The following is a 15,063-nucleotide window of genomic DNA, read 5'->3' on the forward strand; positions in this document are numbered from 1 at the left end:
ATTATAAGTACTAAAAAAAATTATACAAAGCTTACATAATAGTACAAAAATGATTTTTAATACAATAATAATAAAATTAGAAAATATGAATTCAAGGGTAATCAAATAAATACAGATTAGAAAAAATAATAAATAATTATATCAATAGTAATTTACTTTCTTTTTATTTATAGGCAATTTTATTACAGATATGATATACAAATTACCTAATAACTAAAATTAAATCTCAATATTATTTGTCTAGCTTACTTTCTCATAAGCGGTACATTTTTAGACCGTGAGTCTATTTTTCGCCATTTGCCAGCACGTGGACAGGAAAAAACAAGCAAAAAAATAATTTATAAGATATAACAAATTATGATAATCAAATAAGAATATTTAAAAAAATTAAAAAGTAGTTTGGGACTAACATCGATACGCCACTAACGTCAATTGTTAAAAGCTTTCCCTACATCGATAATTCACAATTTTGAAAATTAACGATTTTCTTGCTATGCTAATTGAATCTTGAAGATATTTCTACTATCGATAAATAATACAGAAATGAAACAAACCTGTAAAATGACATCAGATTTTTTACATATTTTAGGGCAATTCAAACCATTTGGCAAATTGCCGAATCTTCTCGAATTTGTTTTAAGTTCAAATGACTAAACCATATGCAATTTATCAAGTAATTATGGTTTTGTTTTGACATAAATGAATAGTAGATTTAAGAACAAAAATTTTAAATCATTTTTGATAACTGAAAGTTGCAACTCTTCCAACTGACGATAATAATTCGTACTAATTAAAACAGGAAGTGAACCCGTTTTCAGTAGATCCAATTTAGATTACCAGATTACTTACCCATCTATTAATAATTCGAGGTACCTAAACGTGAATAAAAATTATCAGAGTAGGATAGAAATGACTTTTAGAGAAATTCTAACAAATGATTGATATCCAGGCTAGAGTTTCGGCTCGTTTTAATTGTGAAAATGTTTGAAAATGTATAAACTTTTCTCTCCCGTACATACATTGACAATATTTTAATTTTTTTGTTCTATAATTTGAATATACAATACCATGTGTACATTTATTAATTTTTTATTTATTTAAATAAAAAGTAATTTTTTATTTTATTCTATATTTTGTAATATTATTTCTATTATTGTAAAATATATTGAAAAAAAAAACAAGTGAAAACAAACAATTGACTGAGTTAATTGTTGAAATACCATGCTTAGTCAGTGTTGATTTCTTTATCACATAACACATACAAACATGTGACACATACATAACTGATATTCAAGTATAGTACATATTATAAAATTTCCGCCTAATTGGCGCCCTTACGGGTAAACAGTGATGTTTACGAAAAAATATTTCAAGCAAAAGTTGTTTATTTTTTGATAAGAAACATTTTTTACATTTAAACTTTTGTTCTATCTCTAACGGTTTACAAGATGGATCCTACGGACCTCAGACCCAATTGACCTATGATGCTCATTTACGAACTTGACCTCACTTTTTACGTCCTGAGTACGCTGTAAAAATTTCAGCCCGATATCTTTTTTCGTTTTTGAGTTATCGTGTACACAGACGGACGGACGGACAACCGGAAATGGATTAATTAAGTGATTCTATGAACACCTATACCAAAATTTTTTTCGTAGCATCAATATTTTTAAGCGTTACAAACTTGGGACGAAACTTAATATACTATGTATATATTTCATATATACATGGTATAAAAAAAAAACATATAAAACGGTTCAATTATCAAAGACCTCAGATAGTATTGCTATGTACGTATTTTTATATAAAAATATCGTTCACATGATTCGTATAAATGTTTGATTCACCAAACATAAAAAAATATATATATATTATGACTATTCAGAAGTAAAAACATTATTTTATTTTGTATTATATATTTTACAGGATGTAACAGAACCTATAAATTAAAGAAGCTCAAGGCTTTCAATAAAGCGTAACATTAACGATGGTATTCGTTGTGTGCGTAGTCATGGTAGGGACAGATAAAATCGATGTCAGAGCTTTCAGTGAAAAATTTTGGCGTTAAAGGAGGCTGTTATATGACTAATCTGCAATTCTTTACATGTAAATGTTATAGAAAATGTCAAATTAAAATTATTGAAAAACACTAATTAATTAAACTTAATGCATAAAAAATTGCGAAAATAAGAAATCAAATTGCATAAATATTATTTTTCAAATGTAAATTATCATAATTTTTTTATTTAAATTTGTGAGATAATAATATTAAATTTTCAATGTAAGTCATAAATGCAATCCATACAATTATATATGCATCCATACAATTCTATAATTAAAGTAGTGTATCGTTATCATGGAAACGCCTCCAATAAAACTCACACACGGTGCGAATAAGTCACAAAAAATACAAATATGGAAAATGATTATAGTGGTTCGACTGTTTGAGCCAGTGAAGTGAATGCTTATTTATTTTTTTTTAACGGTAAATGATAGTTTAAAGTCCTTTGATCACAGCACAGTTTTGAGGCCTATTTCGAGGCAAAATTTTGAATAATTTTATTTTAAAATTTGATTTTTAACATATTACCTTATAGAAGAATTCACAATAATGTTAATTGTACAAAAATTAGTCGGTGAATGTGCTTCAAAAAAGTTTTCATTATGTAGAAAATTTATCACAGATTCTGTTTATACAAGAAATATATTACCATACGGCGCTTTCCAAAAAGAAAACATAAAAAACTTTGATTTTTGACGCTTTTTCGATATTATTAGAGAATTTTTTTACATTTATGTCATTCAAATTGCTAATTTACGATATTTTTAGTAAATTTTCTTACATTCAAGTCATACAAATTGCCTAGTTGACTAGTTAATTGCTAATTTACGATATTTTTAGTAAATTTTCTTACATTCAAGTCATACAAATTGCCTAGTTGACTAGTTAATTGCTAATTTACGATATTTTGAGTAAATTTTCTTACATTCACGTCATACAAATTGCCTAGTTGACTAATTAATTGCTAATTTACGATATTTTTAGTAAATTTTCTTACATTCACGTCATACAAATTGCCTAGTTGACTAGTTGGCTAGTCACCACTTGAAGTTCCACTTTAAGTAAAAATTTCGTTTATACTATAATTTATTAATGATATTTTAGTAATGATGTATCATTAAACCTTTATTGTATCGTAATTTTTATTTTCAATGATAAGTTAGTCACCATTTTTTCTAAGTATTAAAGTATTAAAGTTAATGAAAATTTTTAACAATATGGATTGTTTTACAAAAACCACGAAAGTATTATTTATGGAAAACAAAAAGTTAGTATAAAAAAAAGTATTTTTTCAATGTAAAAAAAATGTTAAATTGTGTGGACTCTCAATCTGAAAAAAATCCATTATACGTAAAAACTGAATATATGAGCCATGTAGATATATAATCTTCAAGATTGATGGTACAATATGGTTCGAAAAAAAAGTTGCCTGTTGAAATCGGAATCCTATGAAATCTCTATTTAATTTTGCTGCTGGAACTCTTACAAATATGGAAATATCTAGAGTTTTCCAAAAAAAAACATTTTATTTCTCATTGTCCAATATGTGGGATCATTGGATTTCTCACGAATTCTGCAGAAGGTGCTGCAAACGATGTCTAGTCGAGATAATAATAGTAAAACAAAAGAGAAGTACAGCAAGTCCCTAGCACCTAGACCAAGAGTCCTCTTTGCCCTCTTTGAGGACGACCTGTAACCCGAAGAAGAGAGACCAGACGCCACGCAGAAAGCCCATAGCTTCTCCGTCGAGATCTTCCCCAGGATAGATGGATCCAAGGTTTCGGACCCGAACATTCTGAATTTAACCCCCTGCAGATTTCCAGATTTCTGCAGGTGCAAATAACATGTATAGAGGTTTCGTTATCCTCCATACAGGCTCTACAAGTGCGATCATTAGAGATCTCCATGTTATGAAGGTGATAGTTCAATCGGCTGTGTCCTGTCAGAAGTCCCGCCACCCTTCTCAACTGTGCTCTTGTAATCTACCCGAGATACTGTCGTAAGATTTTTGCGAAATAAGTACCTAATTGATCAACGTCAGTCACTCGTCTACAAAGTTTGAAGCATTTCGCTATGAATTCTTGTACATGTTTTAGAGAATTATTTAGGAGGACTCCTGGTGTACTTGCCAAGGAATCCGCTTCTTCGTTTTTTACCATGTCAGATAGAATGACAATCAGATTAGATTCAGTGTCATTTCCATAAAGCATAGACAATTTTCAATTGGAATTTGAAACTGCACGCGATTTTCAGTTGAACTCTAGCGATTAAAAAACTGAAACTGTTTTTAAAAACCATTCAGTGTGCAATTACAAAAAAAATTACTAAGAGTAAAAAAAAAAAACGTAGATATATGAAGCTTTTTAATCAAGAATGCGCTCTTACACCAACAAACAACAACACCCACTTAACAATTGGTAAAAATATAAAAAAAGGCCTAAAAAAACAATCATAATAATAAATATTATAGGATGACAAGTAGATAATCTGCTGAAGATGAACAACTGTTATGGGGTAATGTGTATTACCTTGAATATAATGAATCTTAAGGATGTGCGAGCAAAAGCAAGCATATTTAACATTGGTCTTTTAGGAAAACGATAGATTGATAATATGTTTTCATAGATGTCTCCAAAATTAGTCGGTAGAAATTAAAAATAAACTATTTAAATTAAAGCTAAAACCTTAATAAATTATTGAAGAAAAAAAACGTTGTGATCGAATAATTAAGGATATACAGGACGTTCTGTTATTAACTTCACATCGGTGGCCTACAGAATAAGCTCATAAAGACGAACAAAAAAGCTCTTTACCAAATTTCGATCTGAGACCAGATTCGGGAGATGTGCCTATGGGAAAATAGAAAGATTTATGAATTCACAAACCTATCAAATTCATTAAATTAGTAGGTGTCACTTAGAGAAGACTATCATAAAACAATAATTGATTTAATTGGGTAGTGAATACTAAAAAAAATATTTTGTTGTTATTATTTATAAAGAAAACAAAAATATAAATCACCAATAGACAGTTACATGTGGGAGGTATCAAATTATATATTAATATAGGTACGGGGCAGGGGGAATAAATTGTGTAATACAGAAGACAAAATCTTAAACATTGTATCACTTTACAACTTCAACACACAACATACATACTTTGGTTTGTCTCGGTGTATGTGTATCTCAGCATATATTTATCAAAACGGACAATTGTCCGTCTTGCCAAATATATGCCTAACGTATGTGATATTCGTACGATTAGTTGCGTACAACACTTAATTTACCAAGAAACGTAGTGTAGGTTTTAATGGGTTAGTTTTTATAATAACAAAAGTAGCCAAATAGAGTTTTTTTGTAATAATTTTGCATTTAGAGACGCCTTCCACTATGATAAAACACATCCTCTCTTTAAGTAGTGTTTTATTGGTTTCATTCAAAATGTTATTGAACTGTGATTCGCTAAAGATATATTAATTTATTTTGTTAATTATCTCGAAAAGTAGGCCTCATATCCAAAAGTGGAAAATAACTTTTTCCTTCGTCTTTATGAGTTTATTCTGCAGGATAACGATCTGGAGTCAATAACAGAACGCCCTGTATAAATATAAATTTGGATCCTTGGTATTGCAATCTCCCCTATACCTTGTCTATAATACATAAAAAAAGATCATACAAAAGGCATCCGTACACAAAAGAAATAAAGGAAAATGATAAGGGAAATATTTGGGGAGATTTATACATTTATGGTTGTAAGAAGGTAAGCTGGTAAGCACTTTTTGTATTTTTGCTGCCGTACCCAAACACACAGAAGGGCAGTCAGTTAATAGTAGTAAAGTCGGGTAACACAGCATTTTCACCCGTGTACGTATATCATATTTTTATTACAATTAAATATGTAAATTTTTTTAATGCTTGGTATGTTATAAATTATTTTTATTTTTTCTATTATACAAGTCGAAACCCGTCGAATATGGTGATATCGAAGTCAGACGGTGCCCAAGAATCATTGATTTTATTACTGATTTGATTCCTGTTATTTAATTACTGAAAGGCGATAAACTTCGAAAATTAACTCCTCCAACATCCAACCCCCCCCCCCCCCCCCCCACTGTAAAGCCGCTGTAGTGCGCTTTAGATTAGCTGTCTGAAGAGGAATTTTCGTCCTATAATTTTATTTTCTACCCAGATGCAACAAAGGTGTCCGTTACTCCTAGGACATGTAAATGATTAGATACAAGAAATTCAAGACACAACTAAGATTTGATAGATCTGCAAGAACATCGTCAGTCAGCTTTTATAAGGGGAGGAGCAGAATGGCACGACGTAATCGATACTTCTCAATCACGTTTACTTCGAAAAAGAACGTTTTAATGTTTTAATTTTTCTTGGTTACGCAAATTGGATATTAACAACCATTATGCCATCGAAAAAGATGGCAAATATAAATGGCACTGATTTTAATAATTGACCCGAGTGGCATCCATATCAGAGTCGAGACTCTTTTTTGGGACAGAGACTTTTCTGTGAGGTTTGTGAGAAATTTTTGACCACTCAGAAGACATCGGATATCGAACAAGAATGATGGACTAGATAAATAAAGATAGCATGTACTTTGCTCGTTTTTCGGGATACAGATTTTTCTATGAGGTGCTAGAGATATTTTTGGCCACTCACAAGACATCGGGCATCGGATAAGAATGATGGACTATAGATAAATAAAGACAGTATGATCTTTGTTGATTGAAAGTGATCAAGTAAAATATGTAGTGTAAACAATTATTATTGAAGCATTACTTACCATCATAGTCAGTCAGTCAGTCTTCAATCTTCTCAGTCTTCAGAAGTGAATTTTTCTTGAAAAAAGATTTATTATGTTGATAGCACACACAAGCAAGTGAGTTGTTAATGTTTAGTTGAATGAAAATGCATCAAGTAAACATGATAACAATAATTTCTTTTTTGTAAAATATACTTATGGTAGGTACACTGATTGCTATTAAAAATGAAACAACTACATTCGATTCTTGAGATCTAAAGGATACATGTTATTATACGTTTCTATACGTGTATAGCATTAAATTTATCATACACAGTATAAATTATTAAGGTTGATCGGCCAGTGAAATTACTTACAGAATACTCTAAATATTTCTGTCAAGTATTCCGAAAGTCATGCCATTTTTATACCATGCATATATGTAATATGCAAGGTATACTAAGTTTAATTCCAAGTTTTTAACGCTTAAAAATATTGATGCTATGAACAAAATTTTGCCATAGGTGTTCATAGAATCACCTAATTAGTCCATTTCAGGTTGTCCGTCCGTCCGTCTGTGGGCACGATAACTCAAAAATGAAAAAGGATATCGAGCTGAAAATTTTACAGCGTACTCAGGACGTAAAAAGTGAGATCGAGTTCGTAAATGAGCATCATAGGTCAATTGGGTCTTGACCTATCTTGTAAACCGTTAGAGATAGAACAAAAGTTTAAATGTAAAAAATGTTCCTTATAAAAAAATAACCAACTTTTGTTTGAAACATTTTTTCGTAAACATCACTGTTTATCCGTGAGGGCGCCAATTAGGCGGAAATTTTATGGTATATATTATAATCAGTTATGTATGATCACATGTATGTATGTGTTATGTGATCATCAACACTGACTATGCATGATATTTCAACAATTAACTCAGTCAATTGTTTGTTTTCACTTGTTTGACCGGAATTTACACTTTTCAGCACAAAAACGGAAAACTAAGTATTTACCGTCAAAACTGTGCTGTAGGACGTATTTTTGGTTGCTGATTACGAATGTCATGTCAAATAACATGGATTCTGTTACATTTCTCGTAAATCGTGCTATTCTTGGCCGAGAATTTGAGTGTTTTGGCACAAAACAGCTATTTTTGTAGGTGTTTCAATTTTTTTGCCTGCACTATCATTTTATTTACAGTGAAATATATTATGAATGTTGTATATAATAAAATTTCTTAAACATTGTTTGATTTTTCTACCATTCTTTTTACGCCATTTTTATGAATCAGTTCCCAGAAGTTCAGAAATTCAATCATCCTTCATTGGTACAAATTTGACCTCTGAACTTTGCCAACCCGAAACAGAACTGCATATTTGGCAGGGAGCATAGTAGGTAGGAGGGAATAGGTTCATTTTCAATTGTTTACATGTAAATGGTATAGTAAATGATAAATAAAAATAATAATTAAAGTTGTGACAATAGAAATTATGAAAATAAGAGACAAAATTGCATAAATAATATTTTTTAAATGTAAATTAAGATAACTACTTATTTGAATTTGTTATAAAATAGTTCGGTAATCGCGTGATGCGAGATCGATTTCCGATGTTATTATTTTTTGGAAAATGGTGTGTGAGCAAAATGCTTAGTGTTGACGGTTTTAATTCACAATATTTGATGTGCGATGACGTAGTTGAAAAATTAAAAATAAAATATTACATTTAATAAAAACAAAACAAATCTAGAAATCATAAAGAATATGTAATTATAACGATAGCAGTTTGAACCTCACCCATCCATCACCCATTACTCTCTCACCCATTCACCCATTATTGTTTTTCCAACTATATATATATTACTGCATACCACTTGGAAACCATCTCGTTAGCTCTAAAACTCTTCTTAGTTCATATATTTATAAATATATGAAGTAAGAAGAGTTTTTATGGACACTCTTATGTATAAAACAAAGAAGGGATTGTATTTGTGTATACATGAACCCAGCCGGTCAGCCAACCTCACTTGAAGTTGTACACATACAATACCAATCACACATAGTAAAACATAATCATGGCACATCATAACACACAGTACACATTCACTCTTTGTTTTATACATAAGAACGCCTATAAAAACTTTTCTTACTGCATGTATTTTATATAATAATAATAGGGTTTAACCTCCGTTTCTCTGACATATACGCCTATAACAGAGGCCACCCACATCATTATTTGTTAATCTTTATTTTTTTAATTACAAACATATTTACAATTACATTTTGATGTGGGTGAAGTCGATTGCTTCGTTCTTATCCAAGCGACGACAATGTGATCAATTCTACCGCCCTCTTTAATCGTAATTGTTCACACTGCCGCTGCCTGGATTCGAACCCGTAACCTAAGTCTAAATGGACAAACAGCCAAAGACAAACGCCTTAGACCGATCGGTCATTTAGGCTCTCATAATATATTTTATATGGATAATGAGAAAGCTTACAATCGGTACATTACTACATATACTTAATATCTATCTTGTCATATAATTTACTGATGTTATATCACATGTTGATGTGATATACACATAAAACAAAACAAATAAAGAATGTTGATCATGGTCTTCAACAACTATAGTTCCTACTACTACAAGTGTAAGTAGTGGAAACAACAAACATATAAAAAAAAGAACATATACCATAACAAATACAGGAAAAGTTACGACTAAAAAGTTTAATTTACATGATTCAAAGTTGCTTATATTTGTCTTCACTTAGATTAGAAAACGTGATCTTAAAGGGTCCATTTTAAATTCAGTACTTTTGTTTTTGGCAGGATAGTTACTGAAACATCTGGCATGGATTAACACCCTCGGGATGATTTATGAGCGTAATAGAGTTCTATCAAACTAAAATGGCATTGCGAAAGAGATATATGTATATGTATGTGCACTCATATCCACACTCTCTCTTGCTCAGTGCTTCTTTGGCTTGATAGAACTATACCGATGTAGAAATATACTCTCTGATTGGTATAATAAGAGAGAAACTATAGCAAAATCATCTTTAATAAAGAAATTTTCGTGAAAGGTATGTGAGAAGCTACTTGGAATGCAAGACAGATACGGTAAGGAGTATAATTGCAGGCGTTTCGTAAATCTAATTTTAGCTATTATACGACACTGGTAGGCGGAAAGCACAGGATTATTGCGGGAACTCTCTCAATATGTCATCTTTTTGTTAACGCTCCAGCTTTTGCCATGAGGACAGAAGAGATTGACTCATCTGAGTCAGCCTTTTTTTGATGACCTGTCTCATCTGTAGCCTAGGCAGTCTTGCTGTTTTTGTCCTGCTTCAAATGGTTCATGGAGTCGTAGACAGAGATGGACTAACCAACTTTTGTCACGACGAATACTATAGTTCTAAGTGTGTCTCATCCCAGAATAACCCAGTAATCTAAAGTGAATACATTGGATTGTACACACTAAAATATTGTAAAATTATCTTATAGACTGAGTCGATGAATTTTAACTAGAAAAAAAGATCCAGCATTTTCGAAGTATTTCATAGTAATACACAATATCTCACTGGTTCTTGGAAGATTGAGATGGGGCAATAGAACCAAAAATTATTTTTCCATTTTTTGAAAGAGTTGCGATTTTGTCGACCATTCCATGATTGCTAAATGGATTTTATGATAGAAATCAGAATTGGAAAATGAAATCCTAGCTAGCCAAATCTCAAACCTACAAAACAGATGATAGAAAACTAAACCAGTAAAAAACCATTAGTGTTAGCAGAATAATTTTCAAGAGATCGTTATAAACTTTTAATAATTAAGGAAGAGTAAAGCCACTATTTTTAGTGATAAAACCACTGAGTTGGCGATAAGACCTGAAAGTGGTACATTTTTTTAACCGAGTGAGTGATGTAAATTCGTCATAACTTGGTCTTCTTCTAAATCCTTTCATTTCTTGTACCATAGTAAACTTGTCTCAATATACAAGTACACACACACATAGTGATCAACACAAAACATTCGTTCGTCCCAACATGACCTTTTATGAGTTTCAATAGTTCTTTGTTTTTTGCAAATAAATAAAAAAAAGCGCATAAACAAAGTTTTTTTTTTTTTTTGTGTTTATATTCTCGTGACAACTAGTCGTATCAGTCAGTCGAATGAAGAACGAAGAAGAAATATGCAAAATGTAGTAAAACAAAAGCGTGGTTGGTTTGTTTCTTCTACGTTTTTTTTTTTTATGTTCTTTTTGCTTGCCTTATTGTTTTAATTTGAGACATATTTTGTAGTTTCTGCGAATAAAAAAAAAATTTATTTGTAAATGATACGATGCGTTTTTGTTTTCGTTTTTCAAAAGTTTTACTACTACGATGGTCATATGCAATGATGTAATACGCATTCTGCAGTTGAGATTGAAAATGAGATGGTAAAAAATATTCCTGATTTTATTGGTGAAATCATTTTGCAATGCGACATCCGGTGACTTATAATAGAACTACGATAATAGGATCAAATTGAGCTTCAGCAGGTGTTCTCATGGAAGAAACGAGAATATAGAAGTGACACTTGTGGTATCTCATCTGTCCTCGCCTCGTCTTGTACAACACATCGCTAACAAAGCAGTTTTTGTTACTCGAGTCGAAGGCAACACGAGGCATTTACGCGAGCACAGGCGAGTATGATCTCTACATTTCCGTGATAACTTGTGCAGGTCAGTTGATAAGTTCTGTTATAACATACATAGAGCTACCGCAGCAGATGTCAATGAGATACTTAATTCATAATAATTGATACTTCGAAAGAAATTTTCGTGCGTTTCTTGATTGTAAGCAGGTTGTTATGGTTTTTCACAATTTATCGAGGATAGATAAATTTCTTAGACGTGTTTCTTCAGAAAAGTTTATGTTATATAAATGCTAAAATGACCCATCAGGAAGCAAAAGGTTTAAAAAGATGCTCCTATATGTAAAAGCAAGTCCAAGCACCATGGCGTCAGTTTTGCGCGGTACAGGTGAGAGTATGAATGTCACACCCCTTAGTCCCTTTGTATATCACTCCTGCGTCAGCAAATAAGTACGGCACCGCTAAATAGTAACCCTGCATAAGTATTCAAAACGAATAACAAAAATGCCGTATAGAAATAAACACGTAAAGCTCGGAAATTGACGGGAGATCGGATTTATTTATGTATCTATGCAGAGTTAGTATCCATCAACGACGAACATATTTGCTGGTGCAGGGGTGAGAAATCAAGGGGTGTGACATTCATATACTCATGTTAACCGCGCAAAACTAACGCCATGGAACTTACTTTTACATATAGGAGCATGATTCCTGGTAGGTCATTTCCCCCCGGCAAATTTCAGCAAGAGTTTGTGGTCTGCTAGTGACATCCACTATTTCGAGTGCCAATTATTTAGTGCTCATTAGAATCTACGAACGTTATAAATGTCCTACACTGTATTATGTAAATACATTTATTATTTTGATGATGATAATATAATATGGTCAACACCATTTTAAATAAATGAGAAAATATTTAGGAAAATGGTAGCTGTACGTATGTACATGGTAGCTGCACCACCAACAACAATAATACAAAGAAGAAAATAAAAATATGTTTTTATTTTTTTATATTTTTACACTCCATTGGGATAATGAGACGAAAAAAAAATTTATATTTCATAAATATATATAAAGTATTCATTCATTTCTTTTATTAGGATGCTGTTGTACTCGAACAGCAAAGTTAAATCGGTCATAGCTCAGATCACTCAATTCGTACGTCTCTGTAGAAGTGTGAATTTTTTGTTTAAGGATGTATGAGCATGACAACAATGTTTGATTTAAAGGCTCAAAATTTGTTTGTAGGTAGTCTTTTACTCAAAGAATATGTGGTTAAAATTTCAGCTTAGGTATCCGCGCAAATTTTTAAGAAAAAAGTCATTAAAAATCGATATAAAATACATTGGCTCTTATGGAGGAATCTAAAAAAACGACATATTTTGGAAGTTTTTGATAATTTTCATTTGGAATGAATGAAAACAAATTTAAAAAAAACTTTTTAATAGAAAGTAAACATATTAGCAATGAATTAGAAAAGAAAAAAACTAAGTGTCACCGTCCATATAAGGGATGTAAGAGCAGGGTAGATTAAGGGTTGAAATTATTTTTGACTTATTTTCAACTTTGATGATGAATTTTGTTATAACTTCATGAATGTAGACGAAAACTAAGAATAAAATTTTTCGATATGTGTCTTGGTTTTCGAAATATCGAAAGCTAAATAATTAAACAAAATTTTCAATTTTCGATATTTTGAAAATTAAGCCAGATATCGAAAAATTTTATTCTTACTTTTCTTCTTATATCGTCAAGTAATTATATAAATTTATCATCAAAATTGAAAATATCTATTTTTAAATTTGTGCCCCCACTACCATGCTCATACATCCTTAACAAAAGTAATTTTACACAAAAAGCTTCGTAATCTTAACTGAAAACACATACAATTTTTTAAAGTAAGTTATAGAAGTTATTTCGACTAGTTTTAAATTGTATCATGTGTCCTAAATGGTATCAAAACAAAGTTGCCGAAAACGTACATTTAATTTTATAAACAAAACATTCAAGTTATGTTTTCCCGTCAGCACTCGCATTATGAGCATTTTGCTCACGCTTGATTTAAAATATAAAGTACTTGGATGATCGACCGTTGCTTGGCATGGTATTTTTTGAGTTTAAAATGTCTCCACATAAATACCAATTTGAATGCCCCGGTAATGTACTTTATTACGTTAACTATTAATTAAAACTGACAAAGTCACACGGACATACTTAGCCACTATACAATACATACGAAGCGAACCACGTGCAATGTATATACTCGCCAACAAATGGCAGAAACCGTCATATTTTGCAATTGATGTTTCAGTTTTTTCTGAAAAAAATTATAAATGTCATGAAAATCGTTGTAGCCATTTACGAGATTGTTGATATATAAAAGAATTCTGTCGTATTATGAATTTTCGAGATTTTTTTAACCTATCTACAGTTTTTTTTTAAATAAATTTTTTACAAGTCCTTCAGAAATTGTGAGAATTTTTCTCATCACGATAGTAAAATTGTAAGCAAAAAATATTTACTTCCGTAAATTTTAAGCTTGTTCGTGTACTTTCGTTAGTTTAACATAAGTCGTACTCAGAACAAAAGCCCTTTGTATCATCGAAACCGTACTCAAAACTAGTGGCAGATAAACACTTGACAGATTTCTGTTAATATTTTTTTTTACCTACATCAAATAATACCAACATAAAAACACTTTTTACACCAAATTTATCTTACCTTTATTTTATTTCTAGTGTTTGTTGTTTTTTTTAGCTTTAGCGAACTGCTGAATGCAGATAGATATGTTGATGACATGGCCAGAAAATGTAAGTGTGTGAGGGAGGGGGTTTGGGCAAAGTAGGTAGCTATATGTCGAGTTGAATGCAGAGAATGAAATATATTTCGGTACGTTTAATAATATTCTTTTAATTAAAAATGACATTTAGGATAATTTTTCTCTTGTATGAAAAGTGTTATCACAGTTATTATTTTTTTTTGTGGGTAGGTATAAAATTTTTATTTTTTATTTTTTTGGTAATCTCACCTGAAGGAAGTTGAATACGGTAATATGCGTTTTTATGTTTTTTGACAATTTTTTTTAGTAAATTTATATAAATTTGTTTAGGGTGGTGTATTTTTAGCATTTTGTGTATTATTTTATTAAAATTTTGGTAAAAAATATATATAGGTTGGACCATTTTAATCTATAGGTACATCTAAATATCTTGTTTTGTAGTTAACCAATAACCTAAAGAGTCTAAATGGCCGAGCGGTCTAAGGCGTTTGTCTTTGTCTGTTTGTACATTAAGACTTAGGTTGCGGGTTCGAATCCAGGCAGCGGCAGTGTGAACAATTTATAATTAATGGGAGTGCAGAATTGATCACATTGTCGTCGCTTGGATAAGAACGAAGTAACCGACTGCACCCACATCAAAATGTAATTGTAAATATGTTTGTAATTAAATAAATAAAGATTAACAAATAATGATGTGGGTGGCCTCCGTTATTGGCGTATATGTCAGAGAAACGGAGGTTAAACCCCATCATTATTATTATTATTAGTTAACCAATAAAAAAATAAGCTAAATAAGAATTTGATGGGGGGACATCTTGTTCTGCCATCAT

This window comes from Chrysoperla carnea, chromosome 1, assembly GCF_905475395.1.
Source record: "Chrysoperla carnea chromosome 1, inChrCarn1.1, whole genome shotgun sequence".
Lineage (NCBI taxonomy): Eukaryota > Metazoa > Arthropoda > Insecta > Neuroptera > Chrysopidae > Chrysoperla > Chrysoperla carnea.